Below are 19237 nucleotides of genomic sequence, written 5' to 3' on the forward strand. Positions count from 1 at the left end.
TCATTCCACAATCTCCACACAGCTGGAATAAAACTTTTAGAACACTCACTAATGTTAAGTTTTATGATTGAACTGGAAAGAATTGGAATTAACTGCATACCTAATACTACGTAAAGGATGGTTCAGTCTGGGAAGATCTGAATGTGAAGAATGGCTAGAAATATGTAAAATCTTCATAGAACGCACATAAAAAGATAACTGAACGACGGTGTTAGAGATTAATATTTAGATCAGGAATGATAAATTCAATAAACTGAAAGTTTTTGTCAAAAAAATGAAAGTAAGAGTCAGCAGCTGGAAACAAGATATGAGAGCAATACTCGAAACAAGGTTGAATGAAAGAACTAAAACACTTTTTCCTTAGAGCTTGATCACCGAAAATCTTGAAAGAATTTCTCAATAAGCCAATTTTTTTGTCTAATTGAAGAAGAAACAGACTGAATGTGTTTCTCAAAAGTAAATTTGCAATGAAGAATTTCACCTAAAATTCCAAAAGAAGTGCATATTTGATAGGGTTCAACTTCATGTCCCATAATTTGTTCCATGCAATAATTTTAGCTAGATCTCTATATTAGATTCAGCAAAACCAGATATACATTCAGAAGATGAAATTGATGCAAGGACAGCAGAATGAATTCATTAGTTACTGAAGTTAACCAATAATTTACCTTAGTTTCAGGTTTTTTACTATTTCAGGAAGCTAAAACCTACTTCTGGAAAAACAGGAATGCTAGAAAAGTCAAGTCATACTTGTATTTGATCTTCAATAGCAAAATACCATTTCAACATGTATTTCTTATCAATATAATAGGGAAAACATTAATTCAAAATGAACTAATTTGTTTTGATATAGGAATAAAAACTCTGCCTTACTTGTTATTTATGAATTTGAGGAAGACTGTTTTCTTAATGTTAGTCTTTTCTTCGATAACGTGTACCACATGTTAGGAAACCCCCAAAAATTCGAGTGTTACAGTTTTTAGCGCTGGCATTAGATCGAAAGGGTTTCTACCACGTCTTTGGAAAAGTTCAACCTTGTCACGCTTTCTGCTCAGATCTTTATTTTTAACTGCAGAAATGACTGGAATGAAATGAGCCAATATAGCTAGAAAAATATTAAATGATCATTCACTGAACACGTGCTTCTCTATTGGACTTCATGACCTCTGAAGAAATGTCCCAGACGTCTGCATACATTTGATCTGAGATAAGATGAATATATATATATATATATATATATATATATATATATATATATATATATATATATATATATATATATATATATATATATATATATATATATGAAAAGGCCCCCCCCCAAAAAAAAAAAAAAATTATTGAACGACCATCTATGAGGCAAACATCTTGATACTTTCCCACGATGATAAAAGACGACAAATTCAATTTGTTATAATTTTTCATCCACACAAATACTGTATGTATATAAATAAGGTCACAGAAACAATTTACACTACTTGTCAGATTGTGGACAAAGGCACTGATTTCGATTGAAGTTTTGTACAGTTCCCTTACGGCTTCTTTGATCATCCAATCAGGTGAGGATTCAATGATTTCTAAATTTTACAGGTTCATCTCTACAGGATTCTGCATATCTTACGTATTGTTACTATCATTACTATCATGTTATTATTATTATTATTATTATTATTATTATTATTATTATTATTATTATTATGGGAGGCGGGGCAAATAGAAGACTTAGATCCCAAAGAGGATTTATTGTCCAGAGTGATTGGCATAACATGTGATTTTTAAGTCTCTCGTTGACTTTCAAATTACTTGGATATTCTACAGTAGATGCTCAAGGGTTGTAGATGACAGTGAATCGAGATAAGCCTAAGGTCTACAGTATAGACCTTGGATAAGCACAAAGTCTAAAGAAAGTATGTAGATCTTAGATAAGTCTACCATGACTTCTGGGCCCACTTCCGGTTTGCACACTCACTACTCCCTCCATTTGACTTCCCAGCTGATCTTATTGGAGACCTATATACCGCTGGAGCTTGGAGACATTTTCAGCCACACGCTCTGTGACTCTGAAATATAGGGACTACACATTACGGTAGAGTATCTTAAAGAATATAAAGAAGTTCAGTAATCTATCTCTTCGTCATCAGAAGCTATATACCCCGATGTCTGTTCCTCACTGGATAGAAGTTTGTGAACTCATGTCTAGACCTACTTCTTCGTAAGATCTCCTGTATATTTAGTTTTTGGTTTTCCGTGATTATTCGATGGATCATGTAAAATACTGTAAATACTTATGTCAAATCTTAAATATAGTTATATTTTTTTGCATGTTGGGTATCATTTTCATTTGCTCTTAATGTTTTGCTGTTGTTTGGTAAACGTTTTAAGTAGATTTGCATAATCTACAGTACGTCGTGTAGGCTACAATCGTTGAACCTAACACCCCACTGGCTATCTTCCATGGAACTGAAAACTTTACTCCTATAGGATTACCAAAGATTGGTATGAAAACTAGTACTCTATCCGTAACTTTAAATTCGCTTATTCTAGCTTTCATATCAAAGTTCTTCAATTTACCTTGCCCAACTTTTAAGTTTTCTTTGGTATTTTCCAATCTGCCTAAGGCTTTTCCTTAAACTCTTTCAGGCATGCTAACAAGCTAATTTTTGGTGATTATCTTCCCAACTTTCTTTAAGAATATTCAAAGGCCATCCTACCTTCTGACCAAACATTAGCTGAAACTGAAAAAAAAATTGATCATACTGCATGATACAGACATAAACGCAAGAAGTAAATAAGGCATTGCCTTATCCCATTTCATTGATCTTTACCCCCCAAAATAATTTTCTCTTGGTGGTATGGTGAAGAAGTCACATGATTGAACTCTTTCAGCTGTTCAAGAAAACTTTTTACACAGAAAACTACTCCCATTGTCAGATTGAACATATTTTGACAATCCAAACCTAATATAGAAATCAATAAGTTATATGAGCATTCCGAAGCAGCATTGTTTCTGGGTACCTGGACTTTAATCCATTATAGTAAAAACGTGCTGATAACCACTATTAATCTTTGGCAATGGTCCACAATGTCTATCAAAATTACATTAAATGTTCTTCAACCACTAGAAGTTTTCCTTATTTCTCTTTTGAAATAAGCGAGGCCAGTGGAACTAGACGTACATTATCATACTTATCAGTTACGTATTTTTACAGTGATGTTCTTTAAAAACGAAAAAAAAAGTAAAAAACGAAAATTCTATCATGAATGCAGAGTTTTGAGGATGTTGTCAATGGTATTATTAAAAAGGGATAATCATATGTTTCCTTTTCTTATATCTCCCGTTTTTATCGATAATGGTTGTAATTATTATCATTGTTAGCTAAGCAGGATGCTACAACCCCAAAGGCTCCAACAGGGAAAGTAGGCCATTGAGGAAAGGAAATAAAGAAAGAAATATATTACATATGAGAAACATTATATAAGAAATATAAAATATCTCAAGATCAGTTAAAACATTAAAACAGATCTTTCATATAAACTATGAAGAGCGATTTATGTTAATCTGTTCCTTTTGAAATAAAAGTGATTGGAAGATTGCTAAGCATTTATTTTGGCCAAGAAACAAGGCAGAGATGAAGAAGTAAGCCAATTTTTATAAAAAATGTCATATGAGAAAATTGATAAAGGCTATTTACAGCCATAGTTACACGTCTGGCAATGCATCTGGGCGTGACCTGAAAGAGGTTTTTCTCTTCTGTATCATATATATATATATATATATATATATATATATATATATATATATATATATATATATATATATATATATATATATATATATATATATATATATATATATATATATATATATATATATATATATATATATATATATATATATATTCATTCATCTTGTTAGGTTCACTTTTATTCTGTCTTGAAAATAACACACACGCATACACACTTGATTTTAATGCCCGCCCTTGACAGTGTTAATCACGAGGCCCTTGTTTTGAAATTCAAGCAGTTGGGAGTGGGTGGGTCGTTTGTTAGCATCATTGTTGAAATTTTAGGTAATAGATCGCAAAGAGTAATTGTTGATGGACACCATAGTGAGTATAGGAATGTGATATATAGTGTTCCCCAGGGCAGTGTTCTCGGCCCATTACTTTTCATACTATATACACATGAGATATAGTTTGGCCTAGAAAACAAGTTCATTACATATGCAGAGGATGCTACTCTCTTTACACCAATTCCATCCTCGGAATGTAGATCTGGGGTTGCTGAAAAACTTAATAGAGATCTAGAAAAAATTAGTGTATGGTGCAAATTATGGGGTATGAAGTTGAATCCTAACAAAATTCAAAGTATGATTGTAAGTAGTTCAAGGACAGTGGCTACTCAACATCCGGATCTCTTTAACTTTGTATGACTCTTTTGAAATTTTAGGTGTGATTCTCGACTACATATTTGCTTTTGAGAAATACATTAGGTCTGTGATTTCTTCAGTTGCAAAATAATTGGGTTATTAAGGAAGTCTTTAAAGATTTTCAGTGATCAATCTATTCTGAAGAAGTGTTTTAATTTTTTCATTCTGCCTTGTTTCGAGTATTTTTCTTCTGTATGGTCTTGAGATGCTGATTCTCATCTTAATTTGTTGGACAGGAACGTAGGGACTATTACATTTCTTATTCCTGATCTAGATATTAATCTCTGGCACCGTCGTTCAATTATTTCGGTATGCATGTTGCATAATATTTTTCATAACTCTGGCCATCCTTTACTTTCCGATCTACCTGGACAGTTCCCCCTTGTTCATAATACTAGGCATGCTATTTATTCTGATGTCAGGCCTTCTCCATCATAATGCTCAATAATACACAGTACTCTTGAAGTTTTATTCCAGCTGTGACAAGTTGTGGAATGATCATCCTAATCGGGTAGTTGAATCAATCGAACTTCAAAAGTTCAAACTTGCAGAAAATGTTTTTATGTTAAACAGGGTGATATAAGTCTTTTTATAATTTTTATGTGGAATCTCTGTTATCATGGTGTTACTCGTTTTTAAATATTTTATTTAAATTGTTCATCACTCCATAAATCGTTTATTTATTTCTTTATTTCCTTTCCTCAGTGGGCTATTTTTCCATGTTGAATGTCTTGTGCTTATAACATGTTGCTTTTCGAACTAGCGATGAAGTTTACCTAGTAATAATAATAATAATAATAATAATAATAATAATAATAATAATAATATTAATAATAATAATGATAAAAATATGTTCATATAAATATGCATACATATAAATATTCTTACAAAGTTGGGCTACATCAAAGTAGAATAGTTTATTCACGTATTTTATTTGTGTATTTAAGAGATGTATAGCAGCTCGTGAGGTGAGTTCTATTCACCTAGGATTAAGTAATGTGTGTGAATTACATAAGACTTTCGTTATTCATTTATCTATATTTGGATTCAGTTCCAAATATGTGAATTTACGTTATTTTAAAGAATTGAATTTTTATTTCACCAAGTTTTGTTACGAAGTCTTATGTAACTTCGTTAAAAGGTACGCTGTATGACATAAACACTAGGGATTGCATCATGTTTCCACGTGGTTGGAAGAGGCATGAAGGTTCTTGACTAAAGTTTAACTTTTCCTAAATGTTATGAGAGGATGTGGCAGGAGTTAACAGAGAGACTTGCCTTGCCAAACAAAGATAGTACACTTTCTTCAAATTGCTAAGTTGGCATACTTATGCCGCTAGAGCCATACCTCAATGCCACCAGAATGATTTAATAGAAGTTAATAGAATGAATTATATCAATATATAAGGGCCTAGCAATGCAGAGGAGACAGAGAGAGCCAGCCTGACCCTCAGAAGAGCCATCGTCCGACAGTCCTCTCCAGCATCTATTCTGCCACTACGTATCTCCTCTCCAACGTGCATAGTGTTTTCTCTCACACATGAACAGTGTTTGTTCAAGAATTGAAATTTTTGTGGATTAAGTTGAAAGAAGTGCTTTGTGTATGTGAGTACCAGTATATTATAAAAATTAATTGGCTTTTGTGACTGGCCCTGTGAGATTAGGTTAAACAGTGAAGTATATTTATTTTGCTTCTTAACTGTTCGGTAACCTTGTGTGAGCCAAAGGACCTAAGAATAACAGTTAAGTATATGTAAGTGTAAACTAGATTCATTTATACAGTGTTAAAGTGTCCACTTTTTTCATTAATGTCAAAATTAAAGATTTTCATAAATCAATTTCTAGGGAAACTAGTGATTGCATAATTTTTTAAAAGTATTGTTTTTAGACTAAGTCTATGATCTTGTTCAGATTTAATATTTCGAGTGCTTTATTTTAGTGTTAATTTTTGGATTTTTTTTTTCTATTGAATATATTTATTTTAGTAAAGTATGTATTATTTCAATTACCAAAAATTTTCCCACTGCTTTGCTCGTATCCCCCGACTAAGAACCGAAGTAAGAGGTTGATTTAAAAATAGTTCCCGTTAAATGTAAAGTAATCAGCCAGTTTTGCTTTGAGTGTAAAGTAAAGAAACCTTTAGATATTGTGACGTAACGTGCAGGCTACGCTCTTTAAATAGAGTACCAATCAGACTCTCTACTTGACACTGTATCGTCGTATCAACCAGCTCGCCTAATTGACACTGTAATGTCTTTTAAAAGGACTGAACCCGTTATGTTATTAAGGGTTCGATTTTCCCGAGTTCATTTATATTATTTTGGAGCTGCACCTCGTTGGAATATATGGGGTTTGTAACATGTAAGAACAGACTGACCTCTCTCCCTAGTCTAATCATGGACAAAAAACTCTGTTATAAAATCTAATACATAACTAAGTTTATTTCACAAACGAAGAAAAAAAGAAAAATGTTTGTAAGATTCTTAAGGAAAAAAACATACAATGACAATTCAAAACTGGAAATGTTTTCGACTGTATAAAGTTAATAAATCAAAATGATTGAAGTTAAAAAGGAAAGACAAAACATTAAGTTCAATTTGCTCCAGCAAATTAGATGCATAATAAAAAGAAAAAGTAAATACCACTTAATTTCTACATTCTGCAAATCACTTAATACAATGAAAAACTACAGAACATAAATGTCAAAAGAATAATTATGTTAGAAAAGAGAATACAAGGTTGACCATATAAAAAGAGAAATAATGTTCACTATTGTCTTGGCCTACTTTGTATGTGCCATAACAACAAAACCCTCACTTCAGACTTTAAAGTCAAAAGAAAAAATCCTTAATTCATAACACTTGAACATAAGTTAACTTGGTTTACACTCCTCCTTTAAAAAACAAAATGATCCTGGATGTGAATGGCTGACACAGAATTAAAGAGAAAATTATTCCCAAAGCTATTTTCCAACTACGCTTTTTTAGAATTCCCATCAACGAAACCCTTCCGTTTTGCATTTGTTAACTTTCTCCCTCTCACAGGTCAAGGTACTTATCTGAATTTCCTTTGGTGTAGGTGTACTTGGGATGTAAACTATCTCAAATCTCCGTTGTGGACAAGAAAGGGGAAGGGTGGATCCTTGAGTTACACATGAGTTTCAGCGACTCATGCGGAGTCCAACCATGCGGAGCTTGGATGGCTTGTGTCCTGAGGGGAGCACACACTCTCTCTCGCTCTCTTGGGTGGCAACTGCTTCCAAACGGTCTCGGGCAGGAACTGACTTCTTTTTTTGATAAAGGCCTTAAGCCGAGAAGGTGATATTTTGGTGCCATCCCCTTTTTCCTCTTGATTGGTCAATTTTGAGTTCATAGGGTGGTCTTCAAGGCTTGAGGTCCAATGGCATCCGTGACCACACCTTCCTTTTCTGGGTGATGGCAAATCATGACCAAGTGTCCTTTTCTTTATGGGTGCTTTGTCTTCTCTATGAGAAAACCTTGCTCTCACATCTGGCTTATATCTTGTGGTTGACCTTGGAAAAAGAGGGGAAAGTCAAGTGCCTGGTAATTAATGCCTGTGAGCCTACATAGTGCAGACAAAGACCTCCTTTTGGACTGAGGCCTCTCTGTGGTTATGTGTAACGGGAATTCACGAGAGCGGAGCTGTTTACAAAAAAAAAGATATATGAACTGCAAACAGTTTTACTTGGGAGGGTAGAACTCAACTCACTTCACAATATTCAGTGTTCATATATATCATTATCTGGGAGTTGTGTATTATTCTCAGAGCTCAGTTTTTCTCTTGTGTATCAAATTATCTAATTGAAAATCGGTATGTTTTATAGCTTGAGAATTTGCGTAATTCTCTAAACTCAATATATATTTTTTTTTGGTGCCCAGACCTAGGATCGAGCGAGTCTGTTTTAAATATTGGTCATAAAAGAGCCGTGTTTTTTATTATTAAAGGTTTGATCAGTTTAGTGTTTATAGGATAAGATATATTTATTAGAGAGGTAGGATTTTTTTTTAACGAAGAAGATGGCGCAGTTAAATGTACGGGAATTTTGGAAAACCCAATTGTTCAGGAATTTTTGGACGCTAATGTAACTAAAGCTCAGTTGCTTGCTATCTCAATGGCATGTGATGGCAATGCAATTGGTGAAATGATTAAAGCCCAAATCAAGTATGTAGCCTTGAAAGCATTAATAAACTCAGGAAAGTTGCCAGAAGAAGATATTGCAGCAGCTCGCGACCTTTTGGAGAATGAAAGCAGAATTCGTAGAGATGCAATTATCAGAGACGAAAGTAATCTGAGATTAGGCAAATTGCAGCAAAAGAGAATTTGATTAGGTTGAAGATGATGGCAGAATGAGAGAGAGAGAGAGAGAGAGAGAGAGAGAGAGAGAGAGAGAGAGAGAGAGAGAGAGAGAGAGAGAGAGAGAGAGAGAGAGAGAGAGACATACAGGATAAATGGAAGAAAGAGAAATTGCAAGATGGGAGGAAAGAGAGAGAGAAGAGACGTGATGGGAAGAAAGGGAGCAAGAAGAAGTGAGAAAAATGGCAAGACATGTAAGGAAAATGGAAGAAAGAGAGAGGAAAGAACTAAGACATGCAAGGGAATTGGAACTGTTGAATGCTCGTGCAAGGTTGTCCCAAACTCAGACACATGTGATACCTGCTATGCATGATGCCATGTTTAATGTGGCAAAGGCACAGAGGCTGGTCCCGAAATTCACAGAGAATCTCCCAACGAGTTCTTTGATCATTTTGGAACGGTCGTGTCGACGGTGGAATGGCCAGAAGATAAATGGTCTCTGTTATTGCAGAGTGTCCTTATTGGAAAAGGACGCAATGAGTATTGTGCATTATCTCAGGACCAGAGGAAGGAGTATCAAGAAGTTAAGAGGAGTGAGCTGCAAGTGTATCAGATGATACACGAAAAAATTACTTTCCTAGATTACACTTATCAGTTATGACGAAGTTTTAGGAAATGGATAGAGGCTTCCAAAGTGTGAGAGCCGTCTAATTTAGAAGAACTGATAGTGCTGGAACAATATTTACGAAGAATTCATGAACATATTCGAAAGTACTTGAGAGAGAGAGGTGAAGACACTTGATAAAAATGCTTCGCTGAGTGAAGATTATATACTGTATATATCATCAGTCATAAACTCTCCTCGGGTATGAAGTTTCAACCCTCGTTCTGACCAAGTGTCAAGTATTCACCGAACCATGGAAACCAGTTCAGTAATAACTATGGGAACAAGTTCAATAGTTACATCGTAAGTACCATTGGTTTTATTCCAAAGCAGAATGCGATAGTACCACAGCAACAATCGTCGAATCGTCCTCCTTCAGGTGTTGTAAAAGGTGTTCAGAAGATTAATATTGTCTGATATAAGTGTGACAAAAACGGCCATATCATAAAGGAATGTTGGTCGAATGAACCGAATGCAGTCGCAAAAGTGGTCAAGGATAATTCAACTCCACAGAATACGAAAACAAAGAATACAACGGCAAAGGTCGATGAGGAAAGAAAGCCAGCTAACGTTTACACGATGAACAAGACAACCGCAAACAGCGTGGATGCCTTTATGAAGGTATATTAGCCGCTCTGGATGCGAGCGAGCAGACCCCTGACAAGATATTGCGCAACACAGGATCTAATCATAACATAGTGACATTAGGTGTACACCCATTGGTGGAACAGTCTCTCACAGAAGATTCGGTCATTTTGAAGGGAGTAGGAGGTGAGTAGGTTACTCCTATTTGTTGTATAGAACTGTCATGCGAGTTGGTGACATGTTATTTTGATTTTGCGGTAAAGGATTCATTGGCTGTTGGAGTAGTGAAGTCCTACTTGGAAATGAGGTTGGTGGAGGGCCGTCTGTGCCTTATCCCACTGTAATGGAGAAACCACTCAATTATAGTCCTACGACTGAACTGGAGAAGGATTACCTATGTATGTTTCCTAGATGTGTGGTGACTAGGATTATGACAAAGAAAATAGTTGCAGAAAAAGAGAGAGAAACTGAAAGAACGACGAACTTGGCGGATTTATTTACGGAAGAAGAGGTATCCCATGGTAGTACGCAAGATGAGAGCTCCCAAGAGAGCACAAAAGAAGAGGAATGAGAGGGGAGTAAACAGGAAGACAAGGGGGCAATGGATTTAGAAGAAATAGAAAACTCAGCGTTAGAAGTAGGACAAGTGAGTCGCAAAAGGCTGATAGGATTGCAATGGAAAAGTACGAAGTTAACAGAACTAGTGTACCGTGTGGTGGATGAAACGGAGGCACACCAGTCTCCCACCTGTTATTACGTCAAGGATGGATTACTTATGAAGATGCAGAGAACCACCGATATCCCTGGGAATGGTGAATGCAGCATATACCATCAGATATTGATTCCTGTACCGTTGAGAAGAGAAGTGATCGCCGTACCGCACGAGACAGGAAACATAGGAATATCACATACGACGAAAACGATAATGATACTCTTTTTCCACGTCCACTTTTGACGAACTCCATGATGGGTTATGTTACTTCTTATATTTCTGAATAGACACTGGATCCTTCTAACTTTCTTTATTTTTGTAAACATTTGTTTGACTATACAGAATTAGCCAATTGGCGAAAGCTTTCGAAAATAAGCCATAATCCTACGACCGATTAGACACTGGATCCTTCTTACTTTTTTTTCCCCTGTAAACATTTGTTTGACTATACAGAATTAGCCAACTGGCGATAGCTTTCAAAAATAAACTATAACTCATATGACCGATTAGACACGGGATCCTTCTCACTTTTTTTTTTTTTTTTTTTTTTTTTTTGTAAACATTTGTTTGACTATACAGAATTAGCCAATTGGCGATAGCTTTCAAAAATAAACTATAACTCGTACGACCGATTAGACACATAATCCTTCTTACTTTCGAAAAATAAGCCATAATCCTACGACCGATTAGACACTGGATCCTTCTTACTTTTTTTTTTTTTTTTTTTTTTTGTAAACATTTGTTTGACTATACAGAATTAGCCAATTGGCGATAGCTTTCGAAAATAAACTATAAATCGTACGACCGATTACCTAATTAGGAAATAACTACATAAATGGTAATAAATTTAGGAAATAGATACAATTATTTCTTCAATGACCGAATATGTAATTAGGAAGAATATCTTCATAAATTGTTACTAAAAAGTAATTACGTAAATGACAATATGGGGGGCAATTTTCCGGGGGGCAGTAGTCCTACGGGGCCAATTGTCCTGGGGGCAGTTGTCGGGGGGCAACTGTCCCGGGAGCAGTTGTCTCGGGGGCAGTTGTCCTAGATCCCTCCCTTACACCCGTTTGAAGCACGAGTAGAACCCTTAAGCAAAGGAACGATTAAAATGCTGGTAGAAAAATATAAAGATCGAAGGGAAATGGATGGAGAATATATAAAAAAATTTGAGGAAAAAGATCAGCGAGACAAGAAAATTTTACCTGGAAAACCTGAAAACGAGCCAAGGAAAAATGAAAAAAAGGTTTGGTACAAAAATTAGATTCCGATTACAGACCAGTTGTTGGTTTACTTACCGATAAAGAGATTTCCACTCACCCACAAGTTCCAAGGGCCATTCCGGATTTTGGAGATCAGAGACCTGACCTACGTTATTGAAATACCAGGAACAAGGAAAAGTCAAAAGAAGACCATATTAATATCGAAACCGATACTGCAAGCATCGGATTTCATCAAGAAATTCCTTATCAGAGTGGATGCTTTGGATAATGGGATTGGAGATGTCCTATTGCTAGAAGGCAAGTAAGGAATTCTTCACCTCGTCTGTTTTATGTCATCAAAGCTAAAGAAACATCAACGAGCCTACTCGACAGTGAAATGGGAACTAATAACGCTAATCACATCGATAAGGAAGTTTGAAGTTTATGTGAATAGACAAAAGAATGAAGAAAATACGGGTTATTCAAATTACAATCCTTTAACTTTTCTTAATAAAAAGGAAGAATAATAATCAAAGGTTAACTATATGATCTTTAATTTTGCAACCATATTGTATTAATGTGAAGCATATATCAGTTAAAGATGACGTGGTTGTAGATTATTTATCTTGGGCTGAATCAGTGAATTAAGGCTTGGATTAAATAATCTCTTTGAGGGGAGCTATCTTACAAAGCTGGTCTACATGAAAGTAGATATTTTATTCACATATTTTATTTTGTGGATTTAACCCTGGATAGGTACGCTCCTCGGACACCCCTTTAAGGGTATACTCGGACGCGCGCAACCCCGACGCAAAAAAAAAAAATTATTGAAAAATCTGTTTTTCCAGTACCTTCCTTTTTTTTTGCCAAAAAAAAAATTCAATGGATGGTTAAAACTACTGTAAAGATAAATACTACTCATCTGCAGTAAAACTATTTATTATAAATATTTTAACAAATAAGTAGAAAAAAAAGACCTTACATAAAAATTCATAAAAAAAAAATTACTCTTATTTACAAAAATCCTTTTAGGAATTGATTCTTGAATGTTTAGGACACATCTTGATATATTTTGGATGAAGTCAGACCCATGGAGGTGAAGATCTGAAATGAGAAAAAAAGGGTAACTTTTTTTTGGCCAAAAAAATGTGTCCAAATTTCATGAATTTTTTTGGGTACCCAAATGAAATAGGAATTGGCTAATTTTTTTAGGGAATAAACATATATTATCCTAAAATAGAAATATGTAAAAAAATCTTCATTATTCTGTAAATTACATTTTTATCAGGGGCCATATCTAAAGGTCATTTTTTGAGTACTTAGAAATATCGTAAAAAAATACATATATTTAATATATAATATGATATTTATGCAGGTAAAAATATACCAAAATATCACAAATTCTATAGGGAACAAGAATATATATATAGATAGGGCAACTTACGCTTCGGATATGTCCACAAAATGGCCGCCAATCACACTGACTCAGACTCCCTAATCTGCCACCTGAAATGTAGGAAGGGTATGTCAATTTCAAGGTGTTATTTACTAATCTAATTATTCTTGGATATGCATAAAAATTGTATGGTGGGTTGCTGGATGATTGTCGATTATTTTACGAATATAAAATTAGAATTCTGACCCCCAAAAAAATTTTTGAAGGGAAATAAAATCGAAAAAAAAATGTAAAACAATAATAATATTTTAGCTAATAAAATTTGATTATATTCAATCAAAAAAGAAGTAAACAACATTTTCATGTTGTAACTTACAAATAACGCTGCGTTACAGTTTGGACAGACGCTACAGTTTGGACAGAGGACACTCTGGTGGATCAGACAAACAGGACTCTTGCACAGGAGAGACGCAGTGTTTGTCTTGCGGTCATCCCTAGGTGGGCAGCTGTGACAGCGAATCCTTTTAGGGAGTTTTATGTGGCCAACGGCAATTCGAGGTCTTGGTGGTTCCTGCTCAGGTATCTTGAAAGTATCCACCATGATTTGACGGAGTCCCTTCGACAAACTGTGTGACGTTAGATACCGATATATTGCCTGGGGAGCACACAACTCGTAGGCGATATCTCTGAGGAATGTTCGCTTTGGCATTGTCTTGGCGAAGGGCAAGCACGTATAGAGAATATAAGAATTTACCATTATTTTATTCAATATCCCGTAAAAGAGAGTCAGAGGCCAGCGTCGTGACTTACGAATACAACTAGATGTAGAACACAGCTGGTCGAATGTGTCTACACCTCCCTTGGTCTCATTATAAAACATCTGAATGTTGGTCTTCCTTTTTTCGACTTCAGACGGATCATGATGCAGGGAACTCAACAGCATCACCTTCTTAGTCCTACTAATTTGCTGACACTGTAGAGTTAGATTGTGTTCGTAATTGAACACTGCCACTGAGTCCTTTGGGGGAAGCACCTTCTCCATAAGTTCCTTAGGAATATAAGGCTTTTGGCGAATGGTGCCACACAAATGCATGTCCTTATCCAAGAGTGACAAAGCGAGCGGTAGCGTCGTGAAAAAGTTATCCGTCGTCACTGTGCGGCCACTTCTCTGAAAAGGTGCCACAAGATCAGACGTAAAAACTTCTCCAAGCGTCGATCCTCTTGGTATCTGGACAGTGTCCTTCCCCAAGTAGGCAATCGCATTACACATGTAATGGGTATCGGCATCACATGCCAATACAATCTTGATACCATACCTAGAAGAAGGGAAATGGAATTAGTAACTAATAAAGGTAAAAAGATAAAAAAAAAATAAAAAAAAATACACAATATACAATTATATTACTAATCAATATAGTAATAATAATAATAATAATAATAATAGTAATAAATATATAAGAAAAACATTTACAAATACGAAAGATAAATTATCAGATAAATAAATGAACAAGTTATACATAGAGATAGATAGAGATAGAATAGATGATATATTATAATTTAGATACATAAATCATATAGCAAGTTCTTTACTTCACAAAATGGATATATATATATATATATATATATATATATATATATATATATATATATATATATATATATATATATATATATATATATATAGATATAGATATAGATATATATATATATATATATATATATATATATATATATATATATATATATATATATATATATATATATATATCTATATCTATATCTATATCTATATCTATATATATATATATATATATATATATATATATATATATATATATAATAAATAAAATTTTTTTTATAAATACAAAACAATGATAACATGTGCAAATATAAAAAACAAAGAATTTTACTTAGCAGGTTTATTTGGAATGTACATCTTGAATGGACAGCGCCCCCGGAAAGGGACAAGCTGTTCATCCACAGTCAGATGTGGTCCTGGGCTATAATTGCTTCGACAATTGGTCACCACGTGATCGAAGAGTTTTCTAATGGGTGCGAGGCGATCCGTTTTCACCCTCTCTACTCTGGTGGCCGAATCATCGAAGCGAATTACCCTCACCAACAGGGTGAAACGACGCTCATTCATTGTACATCTGTACAAAGGATTTCCCTCTGTGAGGTTCCACATGTCCCAGGTCGGTGTATGGTTGTCCGCCCGAACTGCCGTCATTATTAGGATACCAATATACGCCTTCAGTTCCCTCAGGTCAATGTCCCTGAGGGCAACGTTGCCCTTATGATGGTAATGACTCCTCAATAGGGCAAGGCGTTCATTAGAATGCAAAACAACCTCGGCTAGCATGCGGTCTCTCAAAAAGAGCGAGAAAATGTCGGACACTTTGCTCGTTCCCAACGTGAGAGAAGTAGGACCCCCAGGCTCAATCCTTGGTGTGAACATATGGGGGAGGGTGGCATTTGGGTCTCTATGCCAAACAGTACCGTCGCGACCTTGAACCGATTCAGCATCTATCTGGGTGATTGCCGTCCCCCTGGCTGCCTGTAGATCCCCCCTTCTCCTCTTTCTGCTTCTCTCCTCCACTGGCGTGAGCTGAGGTACCGTTACTGGGGGCTGACCACGTGAAGTAGATGGCACAGGAGTTGTTATTTTGCTGGCTGGGACAACATGAGAACCAAAAGCCCCAACCCCCTCTTCCTCCCCCACATCGTCGTCGGCTTCTCCATCTCCATTCCCTAAGCCGATAATTTCAGGATTTTGGGTCACCTCCTGTTCCTGCCTGACCTCCTGCTCCAACTCATCGACATTTACATATTCATCGTCAGTGACGTCATCGATCTCCAATGCATCATCCACATCACTATCAAACTGCTCTAAGAGCTGATTTATGGCATCCAAGCCCAATGATTGTCTCCTGTTCGCCATTTTGATAACTGCAAAGAATTAGAAAAAATTAGAAATACGCATTCGATGAAAAATGGATCCCCTACCAATATATCTGAGGCAAAAAAACAATGTCATGCATGAGTAGCCAGATCATCTAGAAACACTCTCCAACACTATAAAAATATAAGTTTTGCGACACTACTTGCCAATTCCTTACGGTAACATGACTAAGCAAAAAATTGCAAAATAAATAAAAAGGGACACTCGATGAAAAATGGCAACGTGCTAATGGTGGTCATTTCAGAAAAAAAAATTTCAGCCACGTGCTAGGCAAACCATCAAGGCACATTTTCCGACAAATAAACATCTAAATGAATCATTACTCTGTGATAGTTCCTTAGTACGTAGTAATTTTGAAAGAAATGGGAAAAAACAAAAAAATGGCAATCACAGGAAAATCAAACACATACCTATATATACGCCATATCTGGCTAAAAAAAAAGATAGGCATGGGTAGCCAGATCATCTAGAAACACTTTCCAACACTATAAAAATATAAGTTTTATGACACTACTTGCTAATTCCTTACGGTAACATGACTAAGCAAAAAAATGCAAAATAAATAAAAAGGGGCACTCGATGAAAAATGGCAACGTGCTAATGGTGGTCATTTCAGAAAAAAAAAATTTCAGCCACGTGCTAGGCAAACCACCAAGGCACATTTTCCAACAAATAAACATCTAAATGAATCATTACTCTGTGATAGTTCCTTAGTACGTAGTAATTTTGAAAGAAATGGGAAAAAAACGAAAAAATGGCAATCACAGGAAAATCGAACACATACCTATATATACGCCATATCTGGCTAAAAAAAAAAGATAGGCATGGGTAGCCAGATCATCTAGAAACACTTTCCAACACTATAAAAATATAAGTTTTGCGACACTACTTGCCAATTCCTTACTGTAACATGACTAAGCAAAAAAATGCAAAATAAATAAAAAGGGGCACTCGATGAAAAATGGCAACGTGCTAATGGTGGTCATTTCAGAAAAAAAAAATTTCATCCACGTGCTAGGCAAACCATCAAGGCACATTTTCCGACAAATAAACATCTAAATGAATCATTACTCTGTGATAGTTCCTTAGTACGTAGAAATTTTGAAAGAAATGGGAAAAAACGAAAAAATAGCAATCACAGGAAAATCGAACACATACCTATATATACGAAATATCTGGCTAAAAAAAGATAGGCATGGGTAGTCAGATCATCTAGAAACACTTTCCAACACTATAAAAATATAAGTTTCGCGACACTACTTGCCAATTCCTTACGGTAACATGACTAAGCAAAAAAAATGTAAAACAAATAAAAAGGGGCACTCACGGAAAAATGGCCAACATTCTAATATACGGCATCTCAGATAAAAAAAAAGACATGCACGTAGTAGCCCTACCATCAAGACACACTTTCCAACAAATAAACATGAAAAAAAATCAATACTATATGGCAATTCCTTACTCCGTAGTAAATTTTTACAAATATTGAAAAAAAAACAGAAATTGGCAACCGCAGGAAAATACGCCACATACCAATATCTACGGCGTATCTGGCAAAAACCAAGTCACGCATGGGTAGCCAGATCATCTATACACACTTTCCAATGCTATAAAAATAAAAGTTTTGCGATACTATTTGCTAATTTCTCACGGAAAAATGACTTGGCCAAGAAATGAAAAAAACTGAAAAGGGGGCACTCGCGGAAAAATGGCCAACATTCTAATATACGGCATCTCAGATAAAAAAAAGACATGCACGTGTTAGCACAACCATCAAGGCACACTTTCTAACAAATAAACATGAAAAAAAATCAATACTATGTGGCAATTCCTTATTCCGTAGTAAATTTTTACAAATATTGAAAAAAAAACAGAAATGGCAACCGCAGGAAAATACGCCACATACCAATATCTACGGCGTATCTGACAAAAACAAAGTCACGCATGGGTAGCCAGCTCATCTAGACATACTTTCCAACACTAAAAAAGCAAAAGTTTTGCGACACTATTTGGCATTTTCTTACGGAAAAATGACTTGGCCAAAAAATGCAAAAAACTGAAAAAGGGGCACTCGCGGTAAAATGGTCCTCGTGGTGATGAACGGCATTTCAACTAAAAAAAGAAACCTGCACGTGGTAGCCAAACCATCCACCAAGATTTTCCACAACTGATAACCTATACAAATTGCACCATTCCATGACAATTTCATAATACGTAATAACTTTGATAATTATGCAACTTACCTTAGAAGGGTAAACTCGGTCGCGCTCGACCCCGACGTGTCTCAGAAATCTGGGAAGGAGTACAGCTACAGCGAAGCACGTCTGGACACTACTAGAGCGTGTAGGCAAGTGACCGATGCAGGTCGATCACCCACAAATTCAGTCACGGGGGTGAGTCACATGAGAAAAACATCTTTTGTTTTGACGCTCGGGGTCGTGGATGACCCACCGTACCGTTCCAGGGTTAAGAGATTTATAGCCAGCTCGTAAGGTGAGTTCCACTCATGTAGGATCAAGTAATGTATATAAATTACATAAGAATTTCGTCATTCATTTATTTATGGTTTCATTCAGTTCTGCATATGTGAATTTATGTTATACTAAAAAATTAAATTTTAATTTCATGTAGTCTGTCACAAACAGACGAAAAATTAAACAATTGAGGTTATGTTGATGAACTATTCTGCTGCTTTCGCTCGAGTACTAGACACTACGTCAGCTTTGACTGGCGCCTCTGGTGCCTCATAGGGGATGACAAGACCATTTTGTTGTTTTCGACTTTGTCGTTGCTGGAAAGGAGGTCAGAGACAACTAGCAAAGTGGTCGTTGACCTTTTGAAAAGGATACCCATACCTAGGACACCCCAGGCGAGATGGCATCCAACCCCTCTGGCACCCATGAATCATGCCGTCCAAAGCCTACCACGCCTTGGATCAGTATGAAGATAGCCACGACTAACGGCTAA

At 35.7% G+C, this 19237-nt stretch overlaps 1 protein-coding gene across 1 annotated transcript in view; it reads left to right on the forward strand.

The window, feature by feature from the left end:
• The first annotated feature begins 1428 nt into the window (after positions 1-1428).
• LOC137626183 (endochitinase-like) overlaps positions 1429-19237 on the forward strand; it is a 64373-nt gene continuing 46564 nt past the window's right edge. Inside the window, exon 1 of the mRNA XM_068357262.1 lies at positions 1429-1559. The gene's annotated coding sequence lies outside the window, so the exon portion shown is untranslated. The remainder of the gene's footprint in view (positions 1560-19237) is intronic.

This window comes from Palaemon carinicauda, chromosome 2 (genome assembly GCF_036898095.1).
Source record: "Palaemon carinicauda isolate YSFRI2023 chromosome 2, ASM3689809v2, whole genome shotgun sequence".
Lineage (NCBI taxonomy): Eukaryota > Metazoa > Arthropoda > Malacostraca > Decapoda > Palaemonidae > Palaemon > Palaemon carinicauda.